Source organism: Prionailurus viverrinus, chromosome A3 (assembly GCF_022837055.1).
Source record: "Prionailurus viverrinus isolate Anna chromosome A3, UM_Priviv_1.0, whole genome shotgun sequence".
Classification (NCBI taxonomy): Eukaryota; Metazoa; Chordata; class Mammalia; order Carnivora; family Felidae; genus Prionailurus; species Prionailurus viverrinus.
Window position 1 is genome coordinate 47,896,241 of NC_062563.1, and position 18,501 is coordinate 47,914,741.

Consider the following 18,501-nt stretch of genomic DNA (forward strand, 5'->3'; position numbering starts at 1 on the left):
CCAATGTGTAGGAGTTGTCTGATTCAGATATAGAGTAGATGGAGACATTTCTCAGAATCTTGAGTATGTTTTGTTGTTGTTGAGCTGGACAGGCATCTCAACAGACACAATATTCCCTATACTCCTGGGTACTTTTAAATTTACAGGAATTTGTGTTTCTCAGAAAACTTTTTGCTTTTAATGATATCTCAAAGAATATCAACAGAAATCTCTCTGGGTTACAGTGGGTCTATTTTATTCTTTACATTGTTCCTACTTCTGGAGGGCAGATTTTTAAAAAATGTTTTATCTTTCTCTTCACTCTTACATGAAACTTTTGTAGCAGGTCCAGTTTGGTAGATCACTCAGAAAAAGCTCAGGCATATTCTAGTCAAACTGCTGGAGAGTGACTGATTTTGTCTTCTGCTCAATAAATGCCTCAAAACTCATTACTTTCTGCAGGTTTCATACAAATGCAATTAAAAATTTAGAATGTAGTGTGTCTCTCTCTCTGCCTGCTTATTTCTCTGCCTCATAAAACACTGGTTGGGACATTAGCACTAACTGAAGCATTTTTTTTTCACTGTCCTTAAGTGGGTCCCCTGGTCCCGTCAAGGACTCACAGCAAGCGTTAATTGGGGAAGGGGGTGACCCTGGGAAAGGAAGTCCACAATTAGGGGACTGAGAAATTGAACCAGGGAAGGGGAAAAAGCCAATAAAAGCATGCCTTATTGAATAGGTTACTGCTCTGGGCAACTGGAACTCAATCCCCTGTGGTTATCTGGGAAAATAAGAAGGCATCATATCCAAAATACAAGGAGGTTGGGTGCTGTCCATCAACTTCTCTCAGTCACTATCAGTGACATCTCTTGAGGAATATTAACTTGCCAGTATTTCTGGCTTCTCCTATAAGTGGGAGCAGGCTTAGTCAGCTAGAAATGGTTCAGTGGCCAGGAGTCTCAAGTATATGCAGTTGGCATTCTTAGCATCTGGTCTGCACAATGTAGGATGATGAATGTGGGAGGGTATGTATGGGGTACCCACCACATTTGCCATACTCCTTTTCTACTTCCTCCTATTCATGGAAAATAATGGCACAATTCCAACCTTTACAATTCTCCACAAATATACTCTGAGAGGTCCTAGGAGCAAAGGAGCTCGTGATTTGGGCAATTAAAAAATCTTCCAGTATGTGACATTTCCTGTTAGCCAAAGGCATTTTCAAGTGAATAATCGCTATTTACAGAGAAAAGTCAATCTTCTGCTAACCTTAACGTGTGGCTCTGTATACAAACGCGTTAATTTATTGTTAACGTAAAATAAAAAGGAAAGTCTCAGAAAATTAGCATTCTCGATGATGTGATCTGCATAAACTGCTTTAAGCATGCTGATATTACTGAAGGACAACTAGAGGAGGGATCTTTCTATATCACAAATGCAATTTATTTTCTGGCAACTATGAGATACACACAAACACACGCGCGCGCGTGTGCACGCGCACGCGCGCGCACACACACACAGACACACACATTTGAACGACCAATTAGCATTTGGGAAGACATATTTCATTTAAAGATACTTGCAAATCTAATACCTCGGCTTCCTTCTTAACTTTTCTGCCCACCCCAAATAACAGTTGTGATGTTGAATCTGCTTCCATTAACTAGAAATATGTCTACCCTTTAACTTATTTGTATGAGAAGAAGGAAGAAGAGAAGTATAAGTAACAAAATGAGTTGCATTCAAATAATAATTTCTGTAAAAACAATAGCAGCCTCTCAGTGGTATTTGATTTTTGTGGCAAAATAAAATGTCTGATCTGAGCAGTGAGGTTGGAAAGATATTTTCAGTTCAAAACCAGTTGTAATTTACAGACGTTATGAAAACATGCTATTAAAGGCATGAGTGTAGTATATTAAACACAACATTTGCTTTTTTTTTTAATTTTTTTTTTCAACGTTTATTTATTTTTGGGACAGAGAGAGACAGAGCATGAACGGGGGAGGGGCAGAGAGAGAGGGAGACACAGAATCGGAAACAGGCTCCAGGCTCTGAGCCATCAGCCCAGAGCCTGACGTGGGGCTCAAACTCACGGACCGCGAGTTCGTGACCTGGCTGAAGTCGGACGCTTAACCGACTGCGCCACCCAGGCGCCCCAACATTTGCTTTTTAATAAAGAGATATTTGCTCATTGCTTCTTGGCACATTTTGGCATCGTAGAGCCAAACCGAGTTCTAACCTTCCAATTCTCTACCCCTGACATTATGGTGACTCCTCTTTCTCTTCAGATCTCTGCACAGAGCAGAGCCAGAGATCTTTGATTCTAAGTTTGGTTGCAATAAAAAATGCCAGTGGTGTATTGCCTGTAGTTATTTGCATGTTCAGCAGGAAGATGAGAACAAATGCAGAGGCGTGTGGTGCTCTGCCACTGCTCCTCTGCCTGGTCCCACAGCAGACATCAGTGATGGATCTTGGCTCTCAACAAGTTTTGGTATTGGCTCAGATTTCTCCTTATAGAGTGATGTAGGTCCTCAAAATAAGACCTACTTTGCCTTTCTTATCCTGGATTAACAAGTAAAAGTACACAACCAAAGCACTGATATCCATGCCAATTAAAATGGTTTTGTTGTCCAGAAACACAAATGCACCTTGCTTGCTCATGAGATGAACTCAGGTGACTGTATTTATCACATGGGCACTGAGAAAAATGTTTTTACATAACTCGACTGTCTCTACTCAGGAAATATTTATGAAGAGCTTACTAACCATACATACTAAACTTACCATGTGTTAGATATGTGCCAGGTACAATGGATAAGTGATAAATGCTCACAAGCCTTGCCCCCAAGGATCCCATAGGAGGGAAGAGAAAAGTATAGTGGGGAGACAGATGAGCACAGGAAGAAGGTCAGAGAGTGGAGTAGTCATGAATGTGCACCCTGGATCCAGACTGTCTCCCCTCAAACCTTGCCTGTGATCACTATTTGTCCCTATAAAATTACTTACCCTCTTTATTCCTCAGTTGTTCTCATCTACAATGTGGAAATAATATTATCTACCAGAGATGTAGGACCATGAAGACTAAATGAATTTAGCAAAATGCCACTCACTCAGTACATAATAAAAGTTCCGATTAATGTAGGATTAACTGGTTCCTGTCTTTCAGGGTCTTTCACAGGTTTCTATCAGAGCACCAGCCAGGACTGGGGTTCCAAATGAAGACTCAACTAAGCAATATTCTGCTCCCAAGCCTGTGGGCTGTTCCTTGAGGGTTGAACTGGGAGCATCAGTTGATGGCTGGCTATTGACTGGAGGTCACCCTCATTTCCTTACCATCTAGATCTCCCTAACATGGAAGCATGCTTCATCCTGGTGTGCAGCAAGAAGACACTGATAGCAAAGGATCAAGCTCAATCTTTTGTAATCTACTCATAAAAGTGACTTCTTATCACTGTTATATTGTAGTGGTGAGAAGCAAATCACAGGTCTAAGTCACACTCAAAAGGAGGTGATTACTCAAGAGTATAAATAGCAGGAGGTAAAAGTAACTGGGGGTCATCTTAGGGTCTCCTGCTACAAACATGTTTTAAGTATATGATGTAAATTTAACAAATGCTTGTCTAAAGTCTGCTCAGAGGAAGTGAAGTTAATTAGTAAAGGATATCAAGGAAGCCTTCTTCAGGGAGTAGCTGCTAAGCTGAGACTGGGAGTGTAGGAAGTTTCCAGGAAGATCAAGGCTAAAGGGAATTCTAGGAAGAAGAACATCTTATACAAAGGTGGGCAGTGGCAAAACCATGTGTTCTTGTCCTGGGTGCTACATGGTAGGTTGGATAGATGAGCAAGGAAGGGCCTTATATTTCACTGAAGTACCTTCTACCCATCCATCCCCACCCCCAATCCACTCTCCACCACTTCCCCCTGCTCTGTGTCCTGGAAGGCTGACTTCAAGAGACCAAAAGATCCCCTTTCCCTTGGGTCCAGCTAAGTTCAAGCAATGGTGAACATTTCAGGAGATAAGACACCAGGAGGAGAGAGAAGTTGGGATATCTATGTTTTCTGACCACCTCCTGTGGGTTCTCCTTGAAAGTCTAGAATCCTTTGACCAAGAGTAAGACCCTCATCACCCAGCTGTGTCTCCAAATTCCATAACCACCATTTCCCTTGCCTCTTCAAGCCTGGAAGTGATGACAGTTTCCTTTGTTTCTAGATCCAAGGCATATTCCTTGTGGTTTTCTTACCCATTGCCCACAATGTTGCAAATGGTCCCCTTATTAATTTGTCTTCAAATACCCAGTTTGGGTGTATCCTCTATTTTCTGCTAGGGTTAGGCTGTATATTAGGCTTGGGAGAACATTGCTGTGGTCTTGATGATGGATGCTGAGACCCATAGTTAAGACACAGGAACAGAGAAAACATGGTGGATAACAGTATATCTGGAATATTATCCCAAGGATCCAGGGTGTGATGGGGAGAGAAGAGAATTCAGATGACTTCTTGGTTTGTGCTTGGCCATTGGAGGATGGCTGTGACAATAGCTCAGGTAGAAAAATCAGATGAAGACTCAGTTTAAAAATCAGACAAGGGGTTTGGATCAGACAAGCAGAATCTGAGGATCCTGTGGAACAGAAAAAAGCCCATGAGATATGGAAATCAGGGGCTTGTAGCCTAGAGATTGTCCTGAACTAGAGAAATAGATGTGGCAAACATGAGTTTGAAGTTTGTGCTTTAAAATATCGGACAAGGAGGGGTGGTCTAAGGAAAAGGTCTGGAGTGAGAGGAGCAGGAAATTTTAGAAACAATTTAGGAGGAATGATGACCTAATAGATTCATACAAACACCTTAATATTTTCTCAGTTTAGAATCATTTTTATAATACAGATTTCTCTCTCTTTTCATTCATTTCACAAATACTTTTTGAGCAACTATTGAGTGACAGGCATTGCTCTAGATATGTATGGTACCTCAGTGCTCAAAAAAGGCACAAACTTCTTGCCTCATGGGGCTTCCATTCTAGAAGGAGGAGGTGGAAAATAAATATAAACCATAATAAGTAAACATCATAGAAGTTCAATAGGTGGTGATGACATTATGAAAAAATACATGTGGTGTAGGCCTCCCAGAGAGGCTGCATTTGATACAGTCTTAAAGGAGGCAAGGTGGCTAATAATGATGATATCTGGGAAGACTATGGCAGAAGGAGCAGCAAGGGTCCTAAAAGGGGAACATGCTAGTCCTGGTATGGCCAAGGACAAGCAAGGTCAACAAAGCTGAATAGGAGGAAATGAGGTGGCCAGAGGAGGAGAGATGATGTTAGACACAGCAGACATGCTATTTGGGCCTTAGAAGCCATTGAGAACCATTGTGAGGGCTGAAGAAGCTTTTGTGAGGAAAGTGCGGAGATATTGTGAGAAGGAGGAGCCACTTTGAAGGAGGGAGCCACTGTGGGGAGGGGGAGCCAGTGTGAGAAAGGAGGAGCCACTGTGATGGGGGTAGTCAAGGTGAAAGAGGGGAACTACTGTGAGGTGGGGAGGAAGAGGAGTCACTGTGAACAGCAGGCACCACTGTTAGGGGAGGAGCCAGTGTGAGGCAAAAGAGTCCTTGTGAGAAAGGAGAAGACACTGTGAAGTGGGAAATCCAGGGTGAGGGAGCAGAGCCACTGTGGGGAGGAGGAGAAGGACAGGTCACTGTGAGGAGGGGGGGATAGACTGTGAGAAAGGGGGAGCCACTGTGAGGGGGGAACCACTGTGGGGGGGTTACTGTGAGGGGGGAGTCACTGTGGGCAGGCAGCCCTGTGAGGAGGGGGAGTCACTGTGAGAGAGGAGGAGACACTGTGAGGAGGGGGCATCGCTGTGAAGAGGGGGGTTTCCTTGAGAAGGGAGTCTCCACTGTGAGGGAGGTGATTCCATAAAGGTTGAACAAAGGAGTGATGGGAGATGACTTACCAAGATCTCATTGTCCCTGGTCGGGAGTCTGGAGGGGCTGAGGGTACAAGCAGAGAGATTACACAGAGGTCATTCCACAAGAACTGTGTTGAGCCTGTGACAAGTATGGTAAGAAATGGGGAGAAGTGGGAAGGGGGATGGCTGTGAAGGGGGAAGGGTGAAGACAGAGACAACAGGAAAAATGGAACTAATTCTTGTCCTAGTAGTCATTGGTTTAGATGACTATATTCTAAAACCAGCTGGTGAAAATTGATGAGGAACATACTTATTTCAGCTATCTCTCCATAATTTTTAATTAAAAAACCAGGGGAAATTTGGCAGACAGACACCACAGTCACCAAGTGATCTGAGTTAACTTCACCAGTAATGGGATAAATAGACATTGTGTGCCTCAATGACATAAAGCACTGAGGACACAATGATATCTCAGTTGTTAACCTTGTCAAACTCATAACCTGAATCTAAATATGAGGACACATCAGACAAACTCAAATTCAAGGGCATTGTAAAAAATATCTGGCTTGTACTCAAAAAGGAAAAACAAACAACCAAACAAAAACAAGTTTCTGACAAAAGGAGACTAAAATTTCTTGGTAAGATCATGAACCATTCTTTTTACATAAAGGACTTATTGGGTCCACTGAAAAAATCTAAATTGGGTCTTTAGATTAGGAATGATATTTACCAATGTTAATTTCCTGATTTTGATAATAGTACTGGATTAAGAGGATGCCCTTGTTTTTATGAAAAGTGCCTTGAAGTGCTTAAGAATATAAGGAAGGAAATTAAGATGTCATGTATGCCAGTGACTCCCAAATTATTCAGAATAAATACTAAAAATATGTATATACAGAAAGAATGGTAATGCAAATGTGGGAAAATGTTAACTTTGGGGAATCTGGGTGAAAGGTGTACAGGAAGTCCTCATACTCTCCTTGCAAATTATCTGTAAGTTTAAGATTGTTTAAAAATATAAAAGCACTTTTTAATTCATAAAAACTCATTCCAGAAATTTTGGGAATTTCCATAGTTCTTCAATTCTCTAATATATTCCAGTTTATGACTCTGTGCCAATAGATGTTATATTAAAGGCATATTTAAATCCTTAACATAAAATAACCAGAAAGGAAAACCCATTACTTAATAAATGTTTTCCTGAGGATTTATAAATCTTTTCAGTCATATTAAGTTCATTAGGCAGTGGGTTTTTTTTCCTCGTTCTGTCTTTTGGCAGAGGAACTTCACTTGCAAATGACATTTTATGCATCTTGTCTTCACATAAAATTAATCTAAGCTTGAAGCCTGATAGGCTCTACTCCCCACTTCCCTCTTAAGGAAGCCTCTGACATCTTGATGAGTTCTGTGTGCTCCTGGGAACCCAGTTAGAAAGTTGTCCACCAGAGAACCAAGGTTGAAAATGCTTTTGAAAAGGAAATGCTCCTTAACCTTTTGAGGCAACATGCATTTCGTACATTGAGTTAGCTTAAATCAAACTATCACATTCGTCTATTGCAAACCAGGATTCTCACCTCTATGGAGGTTCCCAAATCATCCTTTTCTTTTTGATGTCCAACACATTAATTAAGAGAAAAATTTTCTAAAAGCTGTACAAACACAAAAGAAAACTTATATTTCAGACCATGCAGAAACAAAAAAAAGATGTGTTAACAGCTCTGGGAAGATGTCATCAAATTGTGAAATACAAAAGGAGGAAGATGGCTTATTTGAGCCTGGAGATGTGGCTCAGTGGCTGGGAGTTTGGCAGCTCACTTGCCAGAAAACTCACTAGTTTACTGCCTCTTGCCTTTGGGAGATCATGGTGGGGAGACACAGTGATCCAGCCCTCAGACATCCCAGCTCAGTGAATAACATGCCATGGGTTCCTGCTCAAGCCAGTGTCCTTGGACATCATTTTTCTCATCTTTATGTCATGGTGATGTTAAAAGATCAGATGCTTTTATTCCACTTAAGACATCTTTTAGTTCTATGCATCAGAGAACCCACTGAAACTGATTTGAACAAAAGGGGATTATGGGGAAATGGAACATAGCCTTTGAATCGCTTCACATCCTCACATTAAAGCAGACAGAGAAGACTCCTATAAGCTCCAAAACAGATGAAGACAACCAACCAACAAGCACAAGTCCTGAATGCTATTAGCATGTGCAGAATAGAGAACAGAACCAGAAAGCAATGAGGCATATGATAGAGGAACCGCACAGTCGCCAATAGGTGCGAATGGACCAAGGTGGGCACTAGGGGACAGGAGTGTCACTGATAGTGGTTAGGATGGTTATCTGTGGCTATAATAGAGAGAAGAACAACTTTCAGCCACTGATCCTGCTTTCATATTCCTTATAGACAATGTGCCCCTGCATTGCCCTCACACCAGTGAGGTGTGACCATAACGTCACAAAAAGAGAGACGTTATGAGTGTGACCATAACGTCACAAAAAGAGAGACAACCAGACATCATGGGCTTCCTGAAAGAAGGTCGCCATATCACCTAGAGTCCTGCTAGGGGGACTGAGCCTGAGTCCAGGTCAATCTATGGATTTAGCTGTCAAATTTTGGGAAATACCCTGGACGTCTGTGTAATTGGCATAGCCCATAGGCCTTTCTTGTTTAATAAGTTGCAAGGAAAACAAAGGAGTGGAGAGGCAATGAATAGACTAAAAGGGACTAAAATAACAGACAATTTATAACCATGGACAATATCAAACTACAGTGTGCAGGGATGCATAGTTTGTGATAAAACTAAGAAGAAACATAAGCAAGTGATTACTATAAAGTTGAGGATACCAGTTGCATTTTGGAGAGGAGAGTGGGCTCAGATCCCAGGTTCTGGGGTGATTCTCAAAGTTTCATTTCCTAACCTGGGTGGTTACAAATGTGTTTACTTTATAATACTCATTGAGCTGTGCATTGTGTCTGTGTCTCAATTTATGATAAATTATTTTTAATAGCTTGAACAATAGATGAAATATAGAGATGGCACTAAGTGGAAGCCCAGCAAACTCTTAAATTATCACCAAGGGACTGGTTTTATTTAGGTCTTGGCTCTGTTCTCTATGGCTTCAGTGAGGCTATTGCCTCAAGAGTAAAATGGCTGCAGCTAGCCCAACCGAAATCTCTCCCTACCCTCCTGTCCAGGGGAGAGAGAAACTTTTCTGCTGGTAGATCCAGAAGAGTCATGGAAACCCTCTCATTGATCCAGACAAGGTCACATGCTGACCCCCAAGCCTATCACTAGCTAAACCAATTGGATCCCACGGTGACCAATTTCATCCACAACTTATTTTGGAGCTTGAAAGAGAGACACAGAGACATGGCTGGTGAGAGATAAGAAAGTGGGTACTAACAAAGCACTCCAAAATGATGTCACCACACACTCCAACCCTAAATCCTCTTGACTTAACCCACCTGATACAGGGACCAGTAGTGAAGGTGGAAAGTAGTAGAAAACAGATGAGAAAAAAAAATGGCCTCATGAAACAGACTTTAGAGAGCTGCCCCAGAAGGAGGAGGCCATTCGGGTGGGTTCTGAGTTCTCTCTAGCCTTTAGGCTCCACCTGCACAAGGACTCTTGAAATGTACATCAGTATATTGGTTACCTGCCACCATGTGCCAGGTAGCCCTGCTGCCAAATGACCACTGTACTGTCCAAATTGGAGCCTGGGAGCAGTTGATTTAAAGAGTGAGTTTAAGGAAAGCAGTTGATGCACTGTTCACTCATCAACAAATATCTAGTGTGAACCCACTGTGTGCTCACACTTCGTTCCATAAAATAGCTTTCATTTGGAAGTGGGACTCACCCACCATCCCCAAACACTCCAGAGTCCACAGTGGCCTCTATTCAGATCCTGGCTCTCTTCATGACAAAGATTCTTTGGATTTTAGATATGCCGGCAAACCCCTTCTCATAAAAATGCTTTTCAGGGTATAAAGCACAAAAGATCACAAAGGAAACCAATTATATTAAAATGTACTTATCAAAATATTTTTAAATTGTGGTATAATAGTCATCTCCTTTTTTTAACAAATTAAAAGATAACGATCTACCAGTGAGTCTCATGGTGAGCATGATTTCAAATTACTTTGAGTATAAAGAATGATCCCAGATATCTGTGGTGACTGTAATGTGATATGAAAATACCTGTGATCTAGGTTTTTCTAATAACTGACATGGTTTCCTGTCTACATTCATGATGCAAACACATGGTAAGTGAAAGAGGCATAGGTCTCACTCCCCACCCAAGTTTGTGGACCCCTCCTCCCAAATGAAGAACCCTGCCCTACATAAGGTCTCCACAACAACGGTATTCCTTAGGAAGAAGCAGTATAGATTAGATTTATGAGAAAATGTTTGAATGCAGAGTTTAGAAAAGAGATACAGCACATCAAGGAAGAGCTTGCATCATTTACAGATCATACCATATTTGTGGTTTTCATTTTGAATAATGTCATACCTGCCTCTTCCAGATGACAACACACTTGTTTGTGTTCCATTCAGTTGGCCCTAGAGAGTGAGTGCCCTAGAGAGTGGAATCCCTGAGACACAAAAAATATTTTTGTTTGTTTAAGCAAGGAGAAGAAACCTAATAGTTTGTTCACATCAGACCACACATACACATACACAAAAAGTGACTAAGAAAGTTTAAGAATCTTGCATTCATACACATACATATGTATGGATATGTATGTGTATACCTATATATGTATGTAAAGGAAATAGCATTTTTAAAGATATTTTTCCAATTCCAGCCTCCATTTCTCTAAGGCATTGAATTTGAAAATAAAACGAGCATTTCAGGTGTCTTGTAGTTTTCCTTACATAGAGGAAATACTTAAGCTTTGTTGTAAAACTTGAGCAGCACAGTCTGGCTGGGTCCTGGTGACATTTTCTGATCTGGAACAGGACTTCCAATTATTTTATGATATTATTACTCAGGTTCTCTCAGCAAGGATGACTGGAAGTTGGGGCAGTGTAATTTATGAGTCAGGACCAGGCTGGATGAAAGAACATACCTTTCCCATTAAGAATGTTTCTGAACACTTACTTCCTGCCAAGAGGAAAAGCAATACTGGGACTGCAGAGATGCTGCATGAAAAATTCACAGGACTTGCTTCTACATCTGGTTCAGCCCAGACCTCCAAGCCAAATGGTGCTTCAATAACCCAGGAGCTTGGGCCTGGGAAGGAAGCATGGGTCACTGCCTTAGTCAGCTGAGCTATTATAACAACTAAGCATTTATAACCCATAGACTGGGTGTCTTAAACAACAAACATCTATTTCTCACTGTTCTGGAAGCTGGAAGTCTGAGATAAGGGTGCCAGAATAGTTGAATTCTTGGTTAAGGCTCTCTTTCTGGTTTACAGGTGGCCTTCTTCTTGCTGTGTCCTCACATGGCAAAGAATAAGTGAGATCTGATCTCTGTCTTATAAGAAATCCAATTCCATCAGGGGGACTCTACACCCTTGGCCTCATTGAGATCTAATTACCTCCCAAAGACCTTACCTTCAAATACCATAACATTTGGGATTGGGAATTCAAGGTATGGATATGGAAGGGGGGGCATAAAAATTCAGTCCATACCAGCTGCATATTTTTAAAAATCTTCAAAAAAGTTCTATTAAGTGATATACTTCATTAATATACACTAACTGTGAAACAGTTTTTGTTGAGAAAGCTTTCCTTCAGTCCATTTTCCATTTTTCAAATGAAAGAAACTTAATTAATTTTCTTGGATAATATAAATTATTTTTTTTTAAAAACTCACAAAGGAGGAAAGTAAAAGTCACTCAAAAGCCCTTGGTCTAGGTATAACCATCATTACCATTTGGTGAACAGACATTTTTCTAGACATCTATTTATGTGTATGTCCATATGTGTCTACACACAAGATTTTACATAAAAGATATTCATTAAACATAATTTTCACCCAGTTTTATGTTGATTTTTCAACTCCAAATTTTTCCTCATCACCAATATAGACATGCATCATTATGGGTGTCGTAATAACCCATGGCATATCTGTAAACTAATTTGCTCCTCCTGTGATGGGAACCTTGCATAGGCACTTTCTCTCCCACCAACCCAATGAAGAGGTACCTATTTCCCCACACTCATGCCAGCTATAGATTGATTAATCTTTGTTATCTTTACCAATATAATCACTCAAACTCCTTATTGTTTTGGTTAGAGCTATTTGATGCAAACAGATTAAACATCTTTTTCATAGGTTTATTGGCTAGCCAGACTTAGTTCACAAACCAGTAACAAATTACACAAATTATCTTTATGAAGAAGATGCTTCATAGGCACTAGGTAGTTATAAACTAAAGAATCTTGAAAAATAAGTTCTGAACTGAAACAATCTTAATTTTTCTTTATATGCCAAATGTTTTTGAATCAGAATAGTATTACTTAGGACTCTTACATCCTCAGTGTTGTCTTTCTTTTTAAGTGACAGATGGTCTTGGTCCATTTTCTCATCTCAGTTATTTCTACTTCAAAAGACAGGTAACGGGGAATGTTAGTGCTTCTATTTGTAGAGATTATGATTTTAGTGATGGCCAGATGTGGGCTTGAAGTGTGACTCCACTCCATACTGACTGGCATTGAATCAGTTCCTTTCTATGTCTCCTAAAAAATATTACTGTATTCTTAAAAGTAGGTATTTAGAAATGAGCAAATATTATCATTCTCACTTTGCACACAGAAATGAAAATAAACTGTGTTATTTGCACCCCCAAATTATATGTATACATGTATGTGTAAATGTATATATATACACATATGGTATGTATATGTGCTATGCTCACATACTATATCCATTTTCCCATGTGATATTTCTCCTAGATAAGAACGGGAAGGGTTGGTGTCCCCACTTCCTGAATTAAGAAAGCCTGGCAACTGAATGACCAGCCAGGGTCTCCCATGTAAATGGAAAATCTGGGTTAGAACACAACCATCATGACTCCTAACCCAACATTCTCTCTCCTACTTTATGCTATAAGCAAAACCAAATGCAACTATAACAGTTCTTTTATCAACTGCAACTTAGAGCTGAAATGACCCATGGCTCAATCACCACAAGCCCTACAGACAATGCCCATCCAAACCACAGTCCGGGAACAGACCCCAGACACCCACCACTGGCCTTGAGCTTCTCCAAGTTCTTGATACCACAAAAAGATTCTGTGAAATCTGACCACACTTCATTCTTGAGAAACCAAGATTAAAGAGTATTTTTACCCAAAAGTTTATTCTTTCAACTGACAGATGAAGCTATACTTCTCTCTTTCCCACAATGCCCATGTAGTTGTGCAATACATGTAAATTAATTATTAATTAGATAAATTGTCTCCTAATGGTCCTGAGACTATTAGCCAGCCTTCCTATTCAGTAAGAACACAATTGATGCCAGAAATTAACTATGAAAATCACTTGCTTAGCAGTAAATATTTGCTTAAAGACAGTGTTCTAAATATATGAAGACCATCAAAGAACATGAGATGTAGCCCATTCTTAAAGAACTTGTGACATAGACAGGAAGAAAAATCACCTCATGAAAAAGCCACAACCACATGGAGCATAAACATCTGTACCTCTAGAATCAAGAAGGAGCCCTGGCTTCAGGAAGAAAAAGTTCCTCCCAAGAACTGGTTCAGAAGTTGACTCTGGTACAAGTGCTACAAACATCCTCAGTTAATAGACTCCCACAAGTATCTTGTGAGTGTATATTATTTATGTCCCTAACAGATAGGAAATTAAGCTTCCATGAATAAAGAAGACTTGAACTGGGATCGAACCTATTAAAAGAAGATTTTCCACACACGTTTAGTAGGCTTTTATTCATCAATACATGAATCAAGCAGCATCCAATATAGCAGATAGCAGGAACTCCTAAGAGTTCTACAATTCAAGAGATTTTTTATAGACTATAGTGAGCAGGAACAAGAAATTGACACTGGGCATTTGATGATTGGTTGAAGTGGAGTTACTTTCCCTATATGCAGCAAAGGGAAGTCTGAGAGCTGGGTCAAGTGACTTAAACTGAGCAGACAAGCACCAATTGGTTGACTTGGCCTTCCTTTTCTGGGATAGCTGAGCATAGAAACTTAGTTTAGTTTTGGTTTGCTGATGTTTGGCTTAGCATGACTCCCTCTTGGGCCTATTCTAGTTATTTTGGCAAAGCAATAATAATTTTGTTTAAGGAGGCACAGGTAGGACCTTGGGATGATGGTTTGGCATCTTGGATGTACTTGCTTTCACATGAGAAACTCAAAAGCTGAATTAACATTTATTGCACTGTCTTGAATCTGGGAAATAGAACATTCTTTGTTGTTATTTTTTTTTCCATCAAGGAGGCAGCTAGCAGTGGTAGAAGTGCTTAGAGCATTTCTCCAGACATACTCCAGGGCTTTAAAACATCATCTTACATGACTACACGATGGACCACACAACATGCTCTGTTGAGAGGTTGGAATAAACTAGTACCACCATCACCTCCATATCCTTTTTTATTGTGCAGGAAGGGGACTCCAGCACCACCTCGGCTGATAAACAAGTGTGGCTTCAGCCCATTACCTTTCTGCTTCTATTCAGTGGATTAAATTTAGCAATTATGCCAGAGAGCTGAAAAAACTGAAAATGACAAGTCAAAAATTCAAGAATAATTCAACATTGAATGGTGTATAGGTGGAAGGAAGAGAAATTAAAAATAACAGATGCATGAAAACAGTCAAATATATCCAAATCCATAAGACAAAGTGTTTCAACTGCTTAGAAGTTGCTGTGATAATGGGAATGCTCCACATGAACACTGTCCAATACAGCAGTTTCCAACTGTATATGGCTACTGAACACTTGACTAGTGCAATGGAGAAACTGACATTTAAATGTCATTTAATTATAAAATTTTAAATTTAAGTAACTGCCTGTGGCCAGTGACTACTATTGGACAGGACAATAACCTAGAATTCTTTTCCCAAAAGAAAAGTACACAGATAAGATGATTAAGGTAAACCTGGGAAGCCAGTCTTGTAAAAGTTGAGGCTTTAAAAAGTCTTGAAAGGATGGTGGGGAAGTAATGAAATCTACAGAGACAAAGACTGGAGGTTGAAATCCAAGCTCATGTAATATGCCAAGGCAAAGGAAGATACACATCACAGAGAACAGTGCCCCAGCTGCTTTTCATCAATTCCTCCCACTTTAGAAATAAGGAAGTCAATTCCTAGATAGTAAATTCTCTTTGCCTGGTGGGGTTAGCCAGTCAGAGTTTGAGCTGCCTCTACAAGGTTTATTTCCTGATTTCAAATTGAAATTGTTCACAACTGTTCTCTGCCACCTTGGGAGAGAATGAGGGAAGGAAATTTAAATTGTTAGTCAAAGGGATGAGTTAGAAAAAGGGAGGTCTTTTTAAAAAATGTTTATTTTGAGAGAGAGAAAGAGAGAGAGAGAATGTGTGCATGTGCAAGAGCGGGGAAAGGACAGAGAGAGAGGAGAGAGAGAATCCCAAGCAGGCTCCATGCTGTCAGCACAGACCCCGATGTGGGACTCAATCTCACAGTGAGATGATGACCTGAGCTGAAATCTAAGAATCAGGTGGTTAGCTGACTGAGCCTCCCAGGGGGCCTTTCTAACTGCAGATGCTCTAGGACTCCTGGCACCAGAGAGCTGAGACTGCTCACTGTCTTGCCCCACTGTCCAGGCTACTACAGAAATGCAGTGTGATGCCATTGGGGAGATAACCACTCCCTGAGGACTTCTTTGGCTCTCTGTAAAAATGACATGGGCAAAGCGACCATAAGAGTCATTCAGATCAAGAACTCCAGAACTGTGGATCTCAAATGAGGTCACTTTATTCCCTGACCCTACCCCCAGAGGACTTCTGAAAAAGTCCAGAGACATTTTTGGACATTTAGGTGCTACTGGCATCTAATGAGTAAGGATGCTGCTAAACCTTCTATAATACACAGGACAGCTCCCTTTTTTCAAAAAATGATCCTGCCCCAAATGTCAATAATATCCAGGTTGAGTAACTCTGCTCCAGAGTGATATGGGTGAATAAAATTCAAATTCCTATGATGACATTCTCTGCTATGTGAAATATAGCAAAAAATTCTTGCTTCATCTGTTAAGGACATATGTGGTTTAAAAATCCCTTTGCATTCTTCCACCATCTCCTGTACCCTCTCCCAAAAAGCCTGATATAGAGAATTCTACATTGTTATTGATTATAACAAGTTATGACATCATATAGAGATACATGCTTGCACATGAGATTAGTTCAAATCTCTGTCCACAATTTAGGCATGCAAGAAGTCATACTTGATTGTGGACATGGAGACAATGCATATAGACAATCCTTTCAAGACAGTTTTTAGTAAAAGGGAGGCCAATAAATAGAACTGTGGCCATAGAGAGACATGGGTTTAAGAATATATTAAAGGACAATAATTTTTAAATTTCAAAATAATTACCCAAATAAATAGAGAATGAAGATGTGTCAATTTTTTTTATGTATGTCATTAATTAATGAGAACTAGTAAGATGTTTTCTCTGGTTCCAAAGAAAATTTAAATTACTGCACCATACCTGCAGAGCTATGTCAAGAACGATAAAATGAATTTACAAATAGGGGCACCTGAGTGGCTCAGTCAGTTGAGTATCTGACTCTTGATTTCAGCTCGGGTCATGATCCCAAGGTCGTGGGATTGAGCACCACGTTGGGCTCTGTGCTGAGCATGGATCCTGCTTAGGATTCTCTCTCTCCCTCTGCCCCTCTCCCCAGCTCATGTATGCTCTCTCTCTCTAAAGTAAAATTAAATAAATAAAAAAAAAACAGGTAGATGCAAAACTGGCTTTTTCCATGGGGGAGAAAGGAAATTAGCAGTCTTTCCACAAGACGGAATTTGTGTATCTATGGATAACTATAATTTTCATTGCTATCAGTTATCTACAACTTCAAAAGTTATAAAACAGCTTAAAGGTACAGACCCTCTGAGAGTCAGATCACCAGGAGAAATGTATTTAGACAGTGTCTTGCTTTCCATAGAAGAGGCTTAGTGAACTTTTGGTCTATTTGCAGTCTTTCACAATTTTCCCTACAGAGGTTTTTGTGGTTATCATTTATGGAGAGCAATTATTACACGCTCTATGTGAATTAGAATGATGGGGAAAGTTTGTGGATTCGGGAAAGAGTGGGAACAACTACAAGAACAAGCCCCTGAGTACACAAGATGGACATAAGATCCGAACCACAAGCTGTAAGGCCAGATTTAGACAGGCACAAGGGACCTTCACAGGTGCCACAGGAGAGAAGAGAGAACATGGGAGTTAGATGCAGGCTATTGGTAGACATGGTAGTGGGGAAGTAAGGTAACTCTCTCTATGCCATCTACCTTCTTAGGGAAATAGGAAGTGAAGAAATAGACTGAGGGTGAAGTGGGTGGAGGGGGTGATGGACATTTAGCAAGAGATGTTAAATGGTCATCCTTATGAGACTGAGAACAAGCAGTTAGATATGGTGGGTGAAAGGACATTGATAAAGATCAGCTGGGATATATGTGAATTTTTGCAACATGATCAGAGCTATTGGCAGAGGGACAGACATTGATCAATGGTACAGACTAGACACCCAGAAACAGACCCACACAGATATGCTTAACTGATTTTCCCCCCAAAGGAACTGCTTTTGTTCCTTTTGTTCCTCCAATTCAATGGAAGAAAGACAGTACTTTCAACAGAGATGGTCCCATTGGACAGCCACAGGCAGAAAAAAAAGTAAACCTCAACTTAAATCTCACATCTTATATAAAAATTAGCCCAAAATGGGTCATGGGCTTAAGTGTAAAACTTTTAGAAAAAAAAAATGGGAGAATATCTTTAGGCTCAAAGACCTGGCAAAGAAGTTTTTAGACTTGACACCATGAATGGTCTGTAACATTCTGATAAATTGAAAATCATCAAAATTAAAAACATTTGATCTGTGAAAGACCTTGTTAAAAGGGTAAAACAAGCTACAGACTGAGAGAAAATATTTGAAAACTACATGTCCAACAAAACTCTGTTATCTGGAATAGACAAAGGGATCTTAACATGAACAATAAATAAATAAAATCAGAAAATAGGCAAAAGACATTTCACCAAAGAGGATGAACTGATGGCAAGTTAGTACAGGAAAAGGTGTCTATCACTATCCATTAAGGAAATACAAATTAAGGGGTGCCTGGATAGCTCAGTCGGTTTAGTGTCTGACTTCGACTCAGGTCATGATCTCATGGTTCCAGGTTCGGGCCCCACATTGGGCTCTGTGCTGAAAGCTCAGAGCCTGGACCCTGCTTCAAATTCTGTGTTTCCCTCTCTCTCTGTCCCTCTCCTTCTCACATTCTGTCTCTCTCTCTCTCTCTCTCTCTCTCTCTCTCTCTCTCAAATATAAATAAACATTAAAACATTTTAAAAAGGAAATACAAATTAAAACTGCAATAAAAGGCTACCACACTTCTATCAGAATAGCAAGAAGAAGAAGAAGAAGAAGAAGAAACAACACCAATGCTAGTAAGAATACAGACA